The 17,416-nt window shown below is 48.0% G+C and overlaps 1 protein-coding gene across 1 annotated transcript in view; it reads right to left on the bottom strand.

Annotated features, from left to right (window-relative positions):
• Positions 1 to 16,612, bottom strand: part of Rbm47 (RNA binding motif protein 47) — a 75,762-nt gene extending 59,150 nt beyond the window's left edge. Inside the window, exon 1 of the mRNA XM_052735904.1 lies at positions 16,528 to 16,612. The gene's annotated coding sequence lies outside the window, so the exon portion shown is untranslated. The remainder of the gene's footprint in view (positions 1 to 16,527) is intronic.
• Positions 16,613 to 17,416: the final 804 nt, after the last annotated feature.

A 17,416-nucleotide genomic window follows, 5' to 3' on the forward strand; every position in this document is an offset into this window, starting at 1 on the left:
ACCATCCCCACCCCTGCAAGAGAAGGGGGCCCGAGGCCAACGCCATCCATAGTTTTAAATATTAATAAATATCAAAGTATGAAACCGGTACCTGCCAAACACCTGGCGCTCTCTTTTCCCCTGCTCGCCCTCGCCTCCCACGCTCTGGCAACGGAATGCCCTTCAAAACCATGGCTCAGTGCTTTTGGTAAATGTTTTACGAGACACTAAGCAGCCTTTGGTCCCACCCTCAGAGCAAACACCACTGAGGGAACCCAATATAATGGTAGCAAAGCTATCTCGCGATGTACACTACTGTCAATGAACCAGCAGATTTCCACACTTCCCTTTAAAGAAGGGGAAATAACCCCAAATCTGAAGGGTGGGGGGGGAGGGGAGGGAAGCTGGGGGAGTTAGCAGGCAAAGCTTCTAGAAACAGAAGGGGACACCAGGGGCCTCAGAGGGTTTTCTGTTTTGTTTTGAAGGTGGCACGATGATCACCTCGTTCTAATTCCCAAGCAAGTCTCGGCTTGCCAAACCGAAAAGGTGTCTCCGTGAAGAGTTAATAAAGGAGAGCTCAAGGCTAGACTTCCCCGGCACACCTGCAGGCACGCGTTTGTTTATGGGGCACTATTTCTGTCTATTGGGGAGAAGGCCCCCCTGGAAAAGGCATCTTCCGCAATAACGAGCTCACCCCCCATTTTCCACGTTTCCCCAAACGTCAGCCACAGTTAAACAGCGACTTTGTTCCGAACCAGAAGTTTGGCATTCCATTCTGGTTAACCATTAGAACCGAAGGACAGCAGAAACCGGCACCGGGCGATCGGCACCCACGGCGGGTCAGGTGCCTCCTAGAACCCGGGTTAACCAAATAGAGAAGGGACTGAGAGGAGAGCTCACGGGGGGCCCCCTGGGCCAGAGAACCTGCGTCCCCGAGCCCATGTGGGCGACAAGCACGTACCTGCTCTTGGCTCTCTGAGTTGGACAGTGAGCGGAGATGATCATTTCGCTACCTACCAGCCTAAAAGGAGAGCGAATGCCTCTAGAGAAGCAAATTTGCTTTGGCAGACAGGTTAGGCGAATAAAACCTTTTTTTTTTTTTTTTAATCCCCACCCCCGCGCCCGTCCCCAAGAGTATTCAGAATTCTGTACTTCGTACAAGCAGAGCTGTGGAAAACTGAACGCAGGACCAGGAGCCTGGCTTTTCTATACTCTGGCTGTGTGACCTTGGGCAACTATCTCCACCTCTCTGAGCCTGTTTCTTGATGTATATCAAACAAACAAAAACAACCGTCCAGAGCCAAGGAAGATATCTCAAAGAACTGACAGTTCTCCCACTGGGATTTTCAGCGCAGGGTTTGCAGGGCCGTGACAACTGTCCCCTCACCCGCTACGTGTGTGTGAACCCCGTCTTATTTTCCATTTCTTCCGGTCACAGGGGCTTCAGTTCGGGCAGTAAGTTTCCCTTCTCTGGGGTTGGAGTGACTAATCTGTTCTGGGTGGGTTTCACAAATGACCCTTTATCGGCCTGCTCAGGGGCGTGGCAGCAGGGCCGGCCAGCCCAGGGCAGTCTTCTCCTCTAGCTTATACAACAGTTCTGTGCACACTGCCCTCTAACACAATTAGCTAACCAGTCCTGTACAGACACTCCCACCCCCACCCTCGCCCCCACCACCCCGCCCCCCTCTCCTACTTCGATGGCCTAAGCACGCTGTGCTGTGTTGAAGAACACAGATTCTCCAGCTCAGGCAGGCCTGGAACTTACGATCTTTCTGCCACAGACTCTTGCTGTGGTGTTTTTGTTTTTGTTTTTTTTCCCTCCTGATGGGTCTTTTCATCTCTCTATTCTCACTCTGGGCTCTCAGCCTCAGTTTCCTGGTTTTTCTTTAACCCCAGCACTGAGGAGGCAGAGCCAGGTGGATCTCTGTGAGTCTGAGGCCAGGCTGGTGTACAAAGGGAGTTCCAGGACAGCCAGGAGTATTACACAGAGAAACCCTGTCTCGAAAACAAACAAACAAAAAGCAAACCTCCAAAGCTAGGTATAGTGGTTTATGTCTGCAATCCCAGCACTCAACTCTTGAGAAGCAGGAGGGAGATCAGACTGGGCTGCACAGCACAACTCTGTCTTAAAGAAACAAAAACGAAAACCAAGCTTCATTTTTACCAGTGTTTTCCTTGTCATGGGTTCAAGTTCACCATGTGTGCAGTACCTGAGACGGCCAGAGGGGGCGCATCAGATCCCCGGGAACTGGATTACAGATGGCTGTGAGCAGTCGTGTGGGTGCTGGGAATCAAATCCAGCTTCTCTGGGGGAAGCAAGTGCTCTTAACCACTGAGCCATTTTTCCAGCCTCTAAAGATTAATTTTTTTTTTAAGACATAGTCTTATGCTGGCGAGATGGCTCAGGAGGGAAAGGCGCTGGCCACCAAGCCCAAGCGGAGGGTAGTCCCCAGGACTCAAACAGTGAAAAGAAAGCAGACTCCCGAGTTCTCTCATCTCCACGTGTGTTCTGTGGCACATGCATGCACATGCACACACACACAAATGCATGCATGCACATACAATTAATCAATCAACAAATAAACAATCATTAACATGCCATTTAAAAAAAGATATAATATGCTGGGCGGTGGTGGCGCACGCCTTTAATCCCAGCACTCGGGAGGCAGAGGCAGGCGGATCTCTGTGAGTTCGAGGCCAGTCTGGGCTACAAAGTGAGTTCCAGGAAAGGCGCAAAACTACACAGAGACACCTGGTCTCGGAAAAAGAAAAAAAAAACAAAACGATATAAGATATAATATCACTGTGTAGTACTCGCCCCTGCCTTCCGCCACAGCATCTCACATGCTGGGACCGAACAAATAAATGTACAACCATCATTAACGTGACATTTAAAAAAGACATAATATCACTGTGTAGCTGTGTAGCACTCGCCCCCCTTCTGCCACGGCATCTTGCGTGCTGGGACCGAGCATCGTTTATTAGCTGTCTACAACTTCAGGCACTGGATTGTGTGAGATCTCCCTTGGTTCAGACTTACGGGAAGACAGGTAGAGAGGCAGGATAGGGGCACATGGCTGTGCTGATCACAGAGCTGAGAAGGACCAGTCTCAGTCTGAGCATTTGACCACAAAATCCAACCAAATAGTATCGATTCCGGCTCCTCTGTTTTTTTGTCTTTTTCTTTTTCCCTGTGTTTACAAAATTGATATTTAAACCCTGTAGGCTGGCTGTGGAGAGACCTGCCGAGCACTTGGCACACTATGATTTAAATATGCTGTCTCATGCTGGTCACGGATTGATTTGTGTCCCTGAGAGAGGTCAATGTCTTCCACACAGGACATGTTTTCTTGTTTGCTTGGCTTCTTGCTTTGATTTGTTGGGGTAGGGTCCCACTTTGTATCCCTAGCTAGCCTCATACTTCCCACCTCCTCATTGTAAATCCCCATTCCTAACACTTCCAGGTCAAGGTTTTGCCCTGTGGTTCTCAGGACACCAGTATGCCGGGGGTCCCTTGGGTTTGTTCTGTTTCGTATTTTTGAGACATGGCCTCGATATGTAGACCAGGCTGGCCTTGACGATTCAGAGGCCCTCGTTCCTCTGCCTCTGAAGAACTCTCCCTGGACATTTCAACTACAGAGTTCTGAAAGGGCAGAACTTTCTATCTGGAGAGACTGCTGCTCACTTCCAAAACGCCTGTGCACGTTGGTGGCCCAGCTCTGCCCTGGACATCTGTGAACCTTGTGTATATTTAGCCTGTAGAATGGTTTAGGATTTTTGAGAGGAGTTTTGAGTTCTGGAACATGAGAGGACAGAAGAAAGGAGAGGTACAGATTTAATCTAGAAGGCTGAAGTCCCTCTCATTCCAACTCCTCAAATCTCAGAAAAGGTTTTCAAGTAGTGTGGTGGGTGCACATGGCCTTGGAAACTGCCTGTCACCCACCCTGGCTTCAACCTACACCCTAAAGAAGGCCCCAGTGGCTTTCCCCATTTCCCCAAATTATCTAAGAAACACAAGGCTGCAGTGGGAGAGAGGACACGATGAATCTACACCATCTGGTACTGGATTCTACTGGTTCTTTAGTCACTAGACCCACAATTCTCAAAGGGAGGTTCCAGGAACCCCAGGAAGCTCACCCAGAAAAGTGCTTATTTTAGGTACTAGGTCAAGGTGGCTGTCTCAGGGGGAATCACCTGTGTGACTGAGATGCACCACAGACTTGCTACTTTCCTCCCCGAAAGGCATTTGTATGAGAAAGAGTCAACTACAGCTCTTCAGCTTTGGGCTTTTGGCCGACGCTTTCTAGCAAATGAAAGAAGGGAGCCTGTCAGTTCAAAGACCGCAGCTGTTTCTAATTCTAGCTGTCAGAGTCGAGTTAAAATTGGGAGGAACCTGCGCTGCTAACACGGGTTTGACAGCTCGCCAATGATTACAGGCTGCGTTAGGAGGATCAGTTGTGACAGTAACAAATTTCAATGTGTATTGTGTAATAAAACATATGCCGAAGTTTTACAAATAAGTGAACCAATATTTTCCAAATGACCATGATGGCTGAGCATCATCCTATGAGAGTTCACACTAGGCCAAGAACGTCGTCAGTGGAACAAAGCATGAAGAATGTCACTGATGTGTTCTAGAGACTCCAGAACGCAACTAAGCTTTAGGAAACTACCCCTTATCGGGCTTTGGATGTAGGGCAATGGTAGAGCACCTGTCTAGCATGCTCAAATTTCTGGGTTTGATTCCTAGGAACATACACACACACATACACACACACACACACACACACACACACACACACACACACACACACACACAAAACTGGTCCTTACAGAATTGGAATTTAGTATCAAATAAGAATTGTTTCGGACTGGATGAAGGGTGGTGGTCATGCACGTGCGTGTTTGTATGTTTGTGTGTGTGTGTGTGTGTGTGTGTGTGTGTGTGTGTGTGTAAAATGCAAGCATGAGAATCTGGGTTTGGATCCCCAGAACCTAGACAAAAGCCAAGGACAGCTATATGTACCTGCAACCCCAGCCCACCTCCAAATGTCCATGAACAAACAGGTGAATGCACCCACAAACACGCATATATGACACACAGGTACACACACATACACACACAGGCAGACAGACATACATATATACACAGGCAGGCAAACAGATAGACACACACATAAACACACTTGCTCACTCACAGACACACTCAGATAGACACACGTGTACACAGGCACACACACACACACACACACACACATACACACCCACACACATACCCCTCACAAAGGAGGCTCCTAAGTTAGATCTACAATCCCAACTACTCAGAGCCAGCCTGGGCTACAGGGACTTCAAAGCAGGCAACTTAGTGAGACTGATTGAATTTTTTTTTTTTTTCTTTTTAAGTTAAAAGAGAAAATGGTTCAGTGCTTAAGAGTACACACTGCTCTTCCCAATGACCGGAGTTTGGTTCCCAAGACTGTAACTCCAGCTCCAAGTAATCCGATGCCCTCTTCCGGCCTCTACAGGCACCCCCACTCATGGGCACATACTTGCCCAGTCCCCAGATAAACACAGAAACATAAGTAAAACTGAGTCTTTTCAAAGGGAAAAAAGATGTTGAATGAGAGCTTGGGCTACGGCTCAGGGGTTGAGTACCTGCCTAGTATTGATTGCCAACATGGCAAAAACAAAAATGTTCTCAGGTTTCTGAAAAGTCTGGGGTATACAGCAAGATACCATCTCAAAAGCAAACAAAAATCAAAGCATGTTTGGTTCCCATCATTTTTAAGAACATAGAGTTAACAGATTGAGCAAATAAAATTTTTATTTTAGTATAATGCATTCTGTGCACTATTTGGGACATATTTATACTAAAAAATTTTCTACTTATGTGAGCTTTCTATGGAACTGGGCATCCCACTATATTTTATCCATTTTTAAGATAAAACTTTGAGAAATGGTCTCTTAAAGTACGCTTCTCAAATATGTGCTAAAACACTAATACCTTTTTTTTTTTTTTTTTTGAGACAGGGCTTTTTATAGTCCAGGATGGTCTAGAATTTGCTACTTAGCCAAGGATGACCCTGAACTACTGATCCTCCTGCCTCTGCCTTCCAAGCGCTGGGATTACAAAGATGCTAAGTTTTTCTTTTATTAGTCTTTTTAAATAATATTTTTATTTTTTGAGATTTCTAATTACATCATTTTCCCCTTCCCTTTCCTCCACCCAAACCTCCCATGCAACACTTCCCACCCCCCCAGACTCTGCTCATTTTCAAATTCATGGCATCTTTTTCTTTAATTATTGTTACATATATATGAGTGCTAGGAATACATATATTCCTAAATATATAAATACAACATGTATAGGGGTTTCAGGACTGGCCATTTGGTATAGTTCCTTTTTATTTACTCATTATTTATTTTGCTTTGGGTTGGGTTAGGTTTTGCTGTTTGGTTTTGAGGGTACAGCTTCACTCTGTAGCCCAGGCTGGCCTGGAACTCCTGGTGATCTCACTGCCTCAGCCTCTGGAGTGCTGGGATTACAGGAACAATCCACCATGCCTAGCAGTAAACTCTAGACCAAGGCCATCTCCTGCAAACTCTCTTGAGCCAACTCCGCTTACAACTCTGATTTCCTCCTCCAAATGAGAAAACTAAACCCCAGAGAAGCCAAGTGAAGCCACTGACTGGGAAAGGAAGGCCCGGAGCTGCCCACTCAGACTCCAAAATCTCAGCGTGTAGCCACTGGGCTTCCTTCCACTGTCTTTTGAATAATGCAGATTCCCCAAAATGGTTGACATTTCCGACTTATTTGCATCTCAAATTTCAGTGAACCAACCTCTGTTGCTCACCTGCTGTCTGTCTCACAGCAACAGGGGAACCAAGAGAGCGGGTTGTGTGTGTGTGTGTGTGTGTGTGTGTGTGTGTGTGTGTGTGTGTGTGTGTAACTAGCTACCCAAAGCTGCCACAAGCATTTAGACTCAGGGTGGACTTTCCTACCCACGCTACCCTATGCATAATGACTGTCTTGTTCTGGGCTGGGAGTCCCACGACGGAGAGCCGTGCAATGAGACCACCCCTACTATTGATGGGAAGCCACTAGGAGCCTAAGCTGAGCCTAGAATCAGCATTGGGAGTACGTTGGGAATTTTTCCAAACTGGTTGGTATGGTCCAACCAAAGCAAACACAAGCACTGTTATAAACCAAAGTCCTGCTTTTACATCATCATGGCCCTAGCTTCTGGGTATAACTTAATGAGTTTGGGCTCCATAGTAAAAAAAAAAAAAAAAAAAAAAAAAAAAAGTGGGGGGGTTTGGGGGGAAATGCTTATATTTTGTTGGTTTGCTTTGCTTTTTAATTATCTAGTAAGAGGGCAAAGATATGCATGCCACTGTTACATGATCAGCAAAACCCAGAAAAATGGATTTGCCAACAGCCAAGGAGAGGGGGGGCTGCCTTCATTGACCAACCACTAGAATATAATGAAGACCATAGCAAACAAGGAGAGGCACGCCCCTCTCTCACGTGGCAAAGATTTTCTCTATCAAAGGCAAGTCAGCTCTCTTCTAAAGTCTGTCCCGTGTGTGTGAGCTTTTTGCCTGCACGTGTATACAGACATCATATGGGTGCCCGAGGAGGTCAGAAGAGGATGTGAAGTTACAGGTGGTTGTGGGCCACCACGTGGGTGCTAGGAACCAAACCTGGGTCCTCTGCAAGAGCAACAGACTCTTAACCACTGAGCTGCCTCTCTGGTCCCTAACCCCTTTTCATTCTTTCTTTCTTCCTTTTTCCTTTCCCTCCCTCCTTCCCCCCCTCTGTCTCTCTGTCTCTCTCTCTGTCTCTCTCTCTCTCTCTGTCTCTCTCTCTTTGTTTTGTTCTCTCTTCTTCGTGTGTGTTTTGGTTTGGCTTGGTTTATCCTAACTGTGGGGTTCTAGCAGAGGGAAAGCGAGTTGGGTTATGCTAACAGCAGTTGTGTACACAGAAGCCTGGCTGGGTGGGACTCGGATGGGAGAAGGAAGCTCGTGGGGAGCCGAGGCCCAGACTGGAGTCTTAATGGAGAAGAGAACACTTGGTACCACGGGAGAAAACAGGTTTGTGAGGGAGGGGAGACTGGGGACACCCAAGGGCTCTGGACACCTGGCCAGTGGGTACCAGAGAGAAAAGTGCAAGTCACTAAGAGAGACCATCTGGGCCAGGCTGGCCATGCCGCAACCGGAGTGCAGACCCTGGCTGAGCACGCCCTTGGGCCTCCCCAGAGAGGCCCCTTATCCGCTCTCTCTCAGTCTAGATCCTCCAGTGTTGACAAAGGAACGAGACAGGCCGAGCTCCCTCTTGGGTGGCTTTGTGGAACCAGGTGCTAGTCCTCATCTTTCATCCCTCAAGATGCCTTCAGATTTGATTCTTGGGGCTGCTGAATATCGAGGACCCAGCCAGAAACTGTGACTCATCAAATTCCCAAGCCAAGAGCAGGGCCTCAGCCTCCTGTTCAGGTCCCAGCCCCCTGCCTGCTGTCTTCACATACAGGTGACAGGCCCGAGTGTTCCTACACTCACCAGTCAGGCCGGCTGCCTCGGCCTGCTGTCGGGGTGGTCTAAAGCACAGAGAACAGAGTTGGAGCTGTTACGTTGGAGTCGCTGTCCTCACGTCCTTCCCCCCAAAAGATAGCTCTGTCCTGGAAAGCGGCCAGTACTAGTTTAGTGTGCTAGTCCATTCCTGTAACCCCAGCACTCAGGAAGCAGAGGCAAGAGGACTGCCACAAGTTTGAGGCTAACCTGGGCTACATAATGGGTTCCAAGCTAGCCTGAGCTTTACCGTGAGACCTTGTCTCAAAAGGTGGACCATAAGAACAAGGGTAGCGAGGCATGCCACTTCACAGCCCATGTGATCTCTGTGCTAAGAGCCAAAAGGTCACACAGTTGACCTTACATCATTTTCTTCCTTGTCTCCCAATTCAACAAAAATGTAAAACAGGCTGGGGAGATAGTTCAGCCGGTGAAGAGCTTGCTACACAAATGTTAGGACCTGAGTTCATATCCCCAGAACCCAGGTAAAGCTGGGCACAGTAACACCCTCTAGAACTCTAGAACTCCCACTGTCATATGGGGGGATGGCCAGAAGATTCCCCAGAAGCTCCAGAGACAGCTAGCTGCACCAACCTAAGAGACCCTGTCTCAAACAAGGCGGAGGATGGAAACCTGTGCTGATAATGTGTATATGGGCTAACAAATAAAGCTTCTCTGAAGATCACAGGACAGAGCCAGCCACAGCGTTCGCCACAGAGGCCAGGTACTGGTGGCACACACCTTTAATCTTAGCACTCAGGAGACAGAATCAGACCCATGAACTCTGTGAGTTCAAGGCCACCTTTGGACGACACGAGATTATTTAAAAGAGAAATAGCCAGGCCCCGTGGTGGCACACACCTTTAATCCCAGTACTTGGGAGTCACACGCCTTTAATCCCAATACTAGGAAGGTTGAGACAGGAAGTGATAAGGCTGGGCAGAGAAAGGAATGTAAGGTGGGTGGAAACAGGACTCAGGAGCATTCAGCCTGGGGATTCATGGACACAGGATCTTCCCCTTTTGGCTGAGGAGCTGGTGAGGTGAGAAGTGGCTGTGGCTTGTTTCCTCTGACCATTCAGCATTTACCCCGATATCTGGCTTTGGGCTTTTATTATAAGACCAATTAGGATTCATGCGACAAAAACCAGCACAGAATCTGAGCTCCATATGCACACCGCGGCACACGTGCCGGCACTCACACATGTACATATACACAAAATAATCCTTTAGGTAAAACAAACAATGAACGAACAAACCAGGAGGCTAGAAAGATGGCTCAGTGGTTCAGTGTTCGATACACAACCCTGAGGACCTGGGTTACACGTGTTAATCCAGTGCTGTGTGGGGCAGAGACAGGAGGACCACTGGGACTTGACTGCCAGCCTAGCTAAAGACCCCGAGCTTGCCGGGCGGTGGTGGCGCACGCCTTTAATCCCAGCACTCGGGAGGCAGAGCCAGGCGGATCTCTGTGAGTTCGAGGCCAGCCTGGGCTACCAAGTGAGTTCCAGGAGAGGTGCAAAGCTACACAGAGAAACCCTGTCTCGAAAAAAACCAAAAAAAAAAAAAAGACCCCGAGCTCGTTTCTGTCTCTAAGGAACAAGGTGGAAGGTGATAGAAGAGCTGCTAAACAGTCTCCCTTGGACTTCATTCAAAGCATGCACTCGGGAACGCACAGCCGTGTGTGCGAACATACCATAACGACACATCAAATCCAATTTTAAATATATACCCATATACAGCCATTGAAGGCTGACAGCAACCATCCAAACTCCACTAGAATGTTGACATTTAGACGCATTAGATGTCTTTCAGTTCTTCCTCTTTCATGGCTATTGCAGTAATTCACGTGAGCCTAAAACTGTAACTTGGGCTATGGAGGTGATCACAGCGTCAAGAGATCTAAGTTCAAAGCTTGGCTAGTCCACCGGGCCTCGGTCTTAGTTTCTTGATTTTAGAATCAATGAGCAGGTCTACACAAAGGTCTCAACCTTTCCTCCTGATATTTAGTCAAAGGTAAAATGGAATTTGTGGTGGTTTGAATGTAATTGGCCCCCATAATCTCACAGGGAGTGACACTATTGAGAGGTGTGGTTTTGTTGGAGTGAAGATCAAGATTCTTCACGTAGGCCTGTGGAGCTCTAGCTACCCGATTTGTATTTCAAGGTCTAGGCTCTGTCGCATCTAACACCGTGTGTCATTCCCACTGACGTGGGCTAGAGAACACCCGTGGGCTGGCTGGAATGCCCAAAGCATGCCCTTTCGGATGGCCCCTCAGCCCTCTGAAGAGTGAGTTGTTAAAAGGTACATTCCCTGGCCTCCAGCTGCCCTTGATATGTGCTATGCTTTGAGTACGTCCCTGGAATTCATGGTTCAAAAACTACTTTTGAAGGGGTCCTGGGGGTTAAAACAGGGTCTCATGTAGCTCTGGCTTGTCTTAAAATCCTACGTAGCCAAGGGTGGCCATGAACTTCTGATTCACCTGCTTCTAGGCTCAGACTGTTGGAATTACAGATACATGCCGGCAAACCCGGAAGTTGTTTATTTTGTTTTGGTGAGACAGGGTCTTAGCACAAGGCTCAGACAGGCCTTGAGTTCCTACTCCCTCTCCTGTCTCCAGCTCCCTAATCCTGGCATTGCAAGTGTGTGCCAGTATTCATGCCCAGGTTCCTACTTTTCCTAGTGAGATCATTAAAAGGATAAAAAGACTCCAGCCAAGTGAAAGGGATAAACGCAAGCACATTCTCTCATGCCTGGCACATAATCGGCTCTCTGTGAATTGATTTCCGTTAGTCCCGTCATCTCTAGGTTCCTTCTAACTCCAACACTTCAGGACTTGGACAATCACTTGGTTACGGATTACACACGTGGAAATGAAAAAACAAACAAACAAAAACACAACTCAGTAAGTGCTGACAGGGTTAGGTCTAAGGGCCTGTCTGGGTGAAACAGCCATTCACTCTGGGCACCTGAGGCTGGCAGCTAACTCTTCGCTTCAGTGTGCCTTGGGTGCTGATGACCTTGGTCTCAGCTTCGACAATAACTCATCTATTTCTAGGACACAGAAGTTTTGTCATTCTGGATGAAATCCATGTGGATGTTCTGTTGCTGTCTTTTTTTTTTTTTTTTTTTCCCATCTAATTCCAGCATTGACACCAGTGAGTGTGGCTGAAGTGAAGGTCAGGAGTTCTGTTTGTCTGTCCTTGGTGTGGTGGCTACAAACACATCTGGGAGCAACCTGTTTTCGGCCGCTGTGGAGCCTTACAGAAAACCTTGACTCTGATGTACATCTAATGACTGGCGTGACGACTCAGTTCTTGGGGGCTGTGGCGCTGACATTTGTGGTAGTGGGGATTGAACGCAGAGCCTGCTGCATACCAGGCAAGTTCTTTATTCCTTAGCTATGTTCCCAAACCCACTGCTGACATTTGAATGTCACCCATGAAATGTGCCTAAAGGGGTGACGCTGACCTTAACCAAATAATTCAGCCTCAGAACTTGGGAGTGGTTTTCCTACTGTCCAAACCATTAAACGCGCTTCTCCCGTTTCTACAAAGCATGGAGCCACCACCGACCTGCTACTCTGCCAAGAGACACCACACGTTTTGTAGGTGCAGAGGGGATAAACTTCTTCCTTGTAGAAGACAGACCTCCCTCGTAGGCCACCACCCAAGTACTTGTCTGCCCCATGACTGGGTAAGCCGTGGTTCACCTCTCTACCTTTCCATCATTTTCGTTTTGAACATGGGTTACCTCTCTTGCCACAAGCAAGTCAGAGAAGAGGTGCCTAAAGGAATCATGGAAGCTAGGAAACTTTTTTTTTTCCTTTGGTTTTTCGAGACAGGGTTTCTCTATGCAGCTTTGGAGCCTGTCCTGGAACTCACTCTGTAGCCCAGGCTGGCCTCAAACTCACGGAGATCCGCCTGCCTCTGCCTCCCGAGTGCTGGGATTAAAGGAGTGCACCACCACCACCCGGCACTAGGAAACTTCTGTGGATGATTTTTTTTTTTAAATTTTAAATACGGTCTCTATCCCAGGCTAGCGTCAAAGGCCTTATGTAGCCAAGGATGACACTCTTCTGATTTTCTTGCTTCCACCTTCCAAGTGCTGGGATTGCAGGCAATGGACCACCACCTGAAGCTTTGCGAGCTGCTGGGGATGGAGCGTAGGGCTCCATCAGTGCCCCGAAAGCCCTTCACTAGAGAAGCTGCATCCTCGTTCAAAGAAATGAATGCTCTGAATATTCACTTTGGGGTGCTGTTAATGTTAGCATTTCCTTTATCGTTCCCGGAGCTGAGGACCGAACCCAGGGCCTTGCGCTTGCTAGGCAAACGCTCTACCACTGAGCTAAATCCCCAACCCCAGCATTTCCTTTTAGCTTGTGGTTTTTCTTGGCCTCTGCTGCAGAGACCTTGTTGTGCTGGGATAATGTGTGCGCCCCTCAGGCAGTCCCCAGAATCGTTCCCACAGTGGCCCCGGGCAGGTTTCAAGTTGAACTGTGAGTCTTCTGTCTTCCCCTTTCTTTGTACTAATGCTACACTGTATATAGTAAACACTACTACTGTGTGTTAAGCAAACAACTATTCTGTTAAAAGTAGAAGCAGCTGAAAATTTGCTTCTATAGAGCCTCTCTTCTGGGACTGTTTTGAGCCACCCAGGGACACTTTGTAACAGGACCCTGCTAGCGCACGACTGGACAAGACGGTCTGCTCAGTTCCGTCTGACCTTTGGGGATATTTGCTCTTTACCAAGTTTCCCTCATACAGGCCCCACGCACTGCGCGACTCAAAGGCCCTCACCTGTGGATGCCTTCTTGAAATGAAAGGAGGGGGTTGTTTTCTGAGGACTTGTTCTCCAACCAAGTTGGAGGGGCTGTATGAAAAGCTGCTTCTGAGGACTTGGTCATTTCGTTGGCTGAGCTTTAGTTTGGGAACATGACCAGCCACTTAACAACCACCACCACCACCATAAAAGTCCTGTTTGACCTGATGGGGTGGTTCAATGGTTAAGAGTGCTTGCCACCAAACCAGAGGACCAGAGTTTGATCCCTGGGACCCACAGTAGGAGAGAACAGCTCCCAAAAGTTGTCCTCTGATTTTACCTAGTAGATTACCTACCTCCTAACCCATGGATTTCTTTGGAACGGGGTCTAAAGGACAATTAGTCAGAAAGGGTCAGGACTCAAGATGTTGCACTATTTAATTTGAAGTTCCCATCAGGAACTCTGACTCCCCCGAAACACACACATACACACACACATACACACACACACACACACACACACACACACACACACACACACACACACACGAATTTTTTTTTTTTTTTAAGTTATAGCCAAGGAAGAAACAAGAAGTTCATAATAAAAGTTCAGGTTTTCTTCTGCTTGGAAACTGATAACTCTGATCTCGGACTAAGGTAAAATTTCCAGAGGGAGGTGGTGGAGGGAGATTATAAACATCTTGAAAAGATATCAATTTCATTAGTTCCAAAGAACAACCAAGCCTTCAAATTCGTCCCCGACTTCGAAACTATCAAGCTCGGGATGGCCAGTTCAAAGCTAGAGTCCCCCTTTATCCTCTCTCTCTCTCATATTTGTGTGTGTGTGTGTGTGTGTGTGTGTGTGTGTGTGTGTGTGTAAGTATATATATATATATATATATATATATATATATAGAGAGAGAGAGAGAGAGAGAGAGAGAGAGAGAGAGACAGAGAGACAGAGAGACAGAGAGACAGAGACAGAGAGAGAGATAGGTAGGTGGGTAGACTGAGGACCGCCTTGAACTCCCGCCTCCATCTCTGAAGTTCTGGGATCACAGGCATCTGCGACAACATTGACTTCAACAGTACTTTGGATGGAAGGCGTCAGCATGAGTCAAGGAGCTGAGGGCAGGTTTCCTCTCACCCCATGCACTTTTGCACACTCGGCCTTGGCTGGGGGGTGAATGACTGCGCGGGTGATCACCTTTGCCGGCTCCCATTGAAATGCAGTAAAAAGAAAGAGGAGCCTGTGGGTGGTGAGGCCGACTCTCCCCAGAAGCCGTCCGGTCAGGATTGATGCAGGTGAGCGCACTAGAGAGGACTGACAGGAAAGCCAGACTTAAGACCCAGCTCCAGGAATACGGGAAGAGCTCTGTCTGAACTCCAGCCACAGCAGCAACAACATCTTACCCTCAGCTTAAAATCTACCTCTGCAAGGACGTCAGAGATCGTTCCAGACAGGTAACCACGTCCTTGTTCCACACCTGGACCCACCGGGTTTGTGCTAACCCTTGCTATTGATGCTCGCGGATTACGGTGGAACCCTCAGATGGCTGTCCCCGTCGTCAGTGCTGCCTGTCCCCAGTCCCTCTCTCCCTACTAAGCCATTCTTTTGTCTGAGTCTGTTGAAACGTCACTTAAGTTCCAGACTTTGTCCGACAGTCAACTTCTGGCTCCAGACAGCATCAGAGACTCATTTATTTTCTTTCTCCATTTTTGAGTGTGTGTGTGTGTGTGTGGTGTGTGTGTGTGTGTAGTCTGCAGGCATGTATGTACATGTTTTTGGGGGCTCATGTGTGTGGGTGCATAGGTAGGTAGGTACCTGTGTGTACATGGGTGTGAGGCCATGTGATTTGGAAGAACCTGCTTCTCCTACAGCATAACTCGGCTGCCGTTCTCTATACCTTTAACAGGTTTCTCCTCTAGTAGTAGGATCCTAAATTTCTCACTTGGTAAGCACAGGGTTCCCATTAATTCAGTCAGCGCACTATTGTCTCCTCTTGAAAATTCAGTGCCCCGCTCCCCCAAAAGGAAGTGCACTGCCCCCTGTGAACATTTCATGTGGGTTATGTAAGGATTGCCATCATCTATCTCCATAAGATACACCCCAATTGCAGGCTTCTTAGGTCACGGTTGATGGGGGGGGTGTGTGCTGAGGGCGGCATTGCAGAGTGAAGGAGAATCCAGAGGCAGCCCAAGTGTGAACTCACTACTAAATATGCCCATCAAGACCAATACGAAACAAAACAAAACCAAGGCAGACAAATCATTCCTTTTCCACTCTTGTCGGGACATTGGTACTGACAAACTTACAGGGTACTCTCCTGGTATGTTAACTAAAAATAAAACAAGGTGGCGTTGGTGTTGCAGGACATTTGATCACACTGGGGACCCTGAGATTGAGTTATTTAAATAAAATCAACCATAGGTCAAGAGGCGGAGCAAGCAACCAGTTGACTGGAAGCAACCGTAGAGAGTGAGGGGAAGTGGGTGGGGGGAGGCACAGGAAGTAGAAGGGAGGGACATCGTTTGGAGGAGTTTTTGTTTCAGATGGCATAGGAGAGAGCCCTCTTTCTGGGAGGATGGCGGAGGAGGAAGGTCAGCTGGGTGCCTTCTCTGTCCCTCTGAGCTAGCAGGTTTCCACCCCAGCATCTGGCTCCGGAGTCTTTATTGATAAAATCAAACAATAGAGACTTGGTTAAAAACCAGCACTTGGCTCCCCAGGTGCCCGCAGCTGAGGCAGGAGCAGAGGCTGTGGTCGTGGAGACACTAATGCTCGTCCAGGCCTCGGCCTCAGCAGCAGGGCAGTGGCAGGCTCAGGTCGGCCACTGTGCCACAGATAAAACAATATACCGGTTATTTATTTATTTATTTTTAATAAGAATAATAAGGGATTGGAGAGATGGCTCAGTGGTTAAGAGCACTTTCTGCTCTTTCAGAGGACCAACACCCCTATCAGGTGGTTCACAGCGGTCTGTGACTCTGGCTCCAGCAGATCCAATCCCTCTTCTGGATTCCCTGGGCAACAACATACACATGGCAGACGCTCATACAGACACACAGGCATACACATAAAACTAAACAATAAAAATAAATCTTGAAGATAAAAATAATAATGAGGAAGCACGATCATGTGCCTATGGAACCTGCTACATAATGTTCCAAACCCCTGTGCTGTGTTCATCTGAGCAGTGGTCAACATGAAGCCACCTTAACTTACCAAACTCCAGTGAGCTGGGGAACGGCTGCGTGAGGCTGGGTAGCCAAGAGCCAAGTGTCCTTCTAATGTCTTTGTTTCCTGAGCTGTGAAATGGAAAAGATGGCATTAGGAACCCACAAGTGCTGTTAAGAACCACCGGTGGGGGCCAGGAAGAAGGCTCAGCCAGTAAACTCCAAGAGTAAAGGCGCTTGGCTTCAGTCCTGACAACCTGCCTTCAGTCCTGAGGACCGAGACGATGGAAGGAGAGAACCAACATATACAAGCTGTCTTCTGACTCCATGTGCATGCCATGGTACACACGCTCTCCCCACCCCCACCCAGCCCCAAACATGTACATGCAAAATAAGTAAATGTAATAGAAAATTCTTTTGTTTGTTTGTTTTGTTTTGTTTTTCGAGACAGGGTTTCTCTGTGTAGCTTTGTGCCTTTCCTGGAACTCACTCTGTAGAGCAGACTGGCCTCGAACTCACAGAGACCCACTCGCCTCTGCCTCCCGAGTGCTGGGATTAAAGGCGTGCGCCACCACCACCCAGCTTTCATTTCTTTTAAAAGAACGACCGATAATGGTAGAAGAGAGGTGAGAAGAAAAACACGGTGTTTCCGTCATACAAGGGAATATAACCCAGCATTACGAGAAACTCCCCCCAAGGAAAGAGGTGACGTCCTTTTGACGGTTTCGCAACGCTACTCACGTTAGCTATGTGACGTTCGAAGGGGAAAACGTCTCACTCTGAGTGAGAGGGGAAGACGAGAGAGGAGAACCCTCCACATTCAACATGGTGACAGAGCTCAGCTCTGCTGCCTGCAAGCCGGGTGATCTTGGCCATTGTTTTCTCTGGCTTTGCTTTGTGACAGGGTCTCGCGAAGCCCAGGCTGGCCTCTAACGTAC

This window comes from Peromyscus californicus, unplaced genomic scaffold (assembly GCF_007827085.1).
Source record: "Peromyscus californicus insignis strain IS unplaced genomic scaffold, ASM782708v3 Scaffold_13__1_contigs__length_99412109, whole genome shotgun sequence".
NCBI lineage: Eukaryota > Metazoa > Chordata > Mammalia > Rodentia > Cricetidae > Peromyscus > Peromyscus californicus.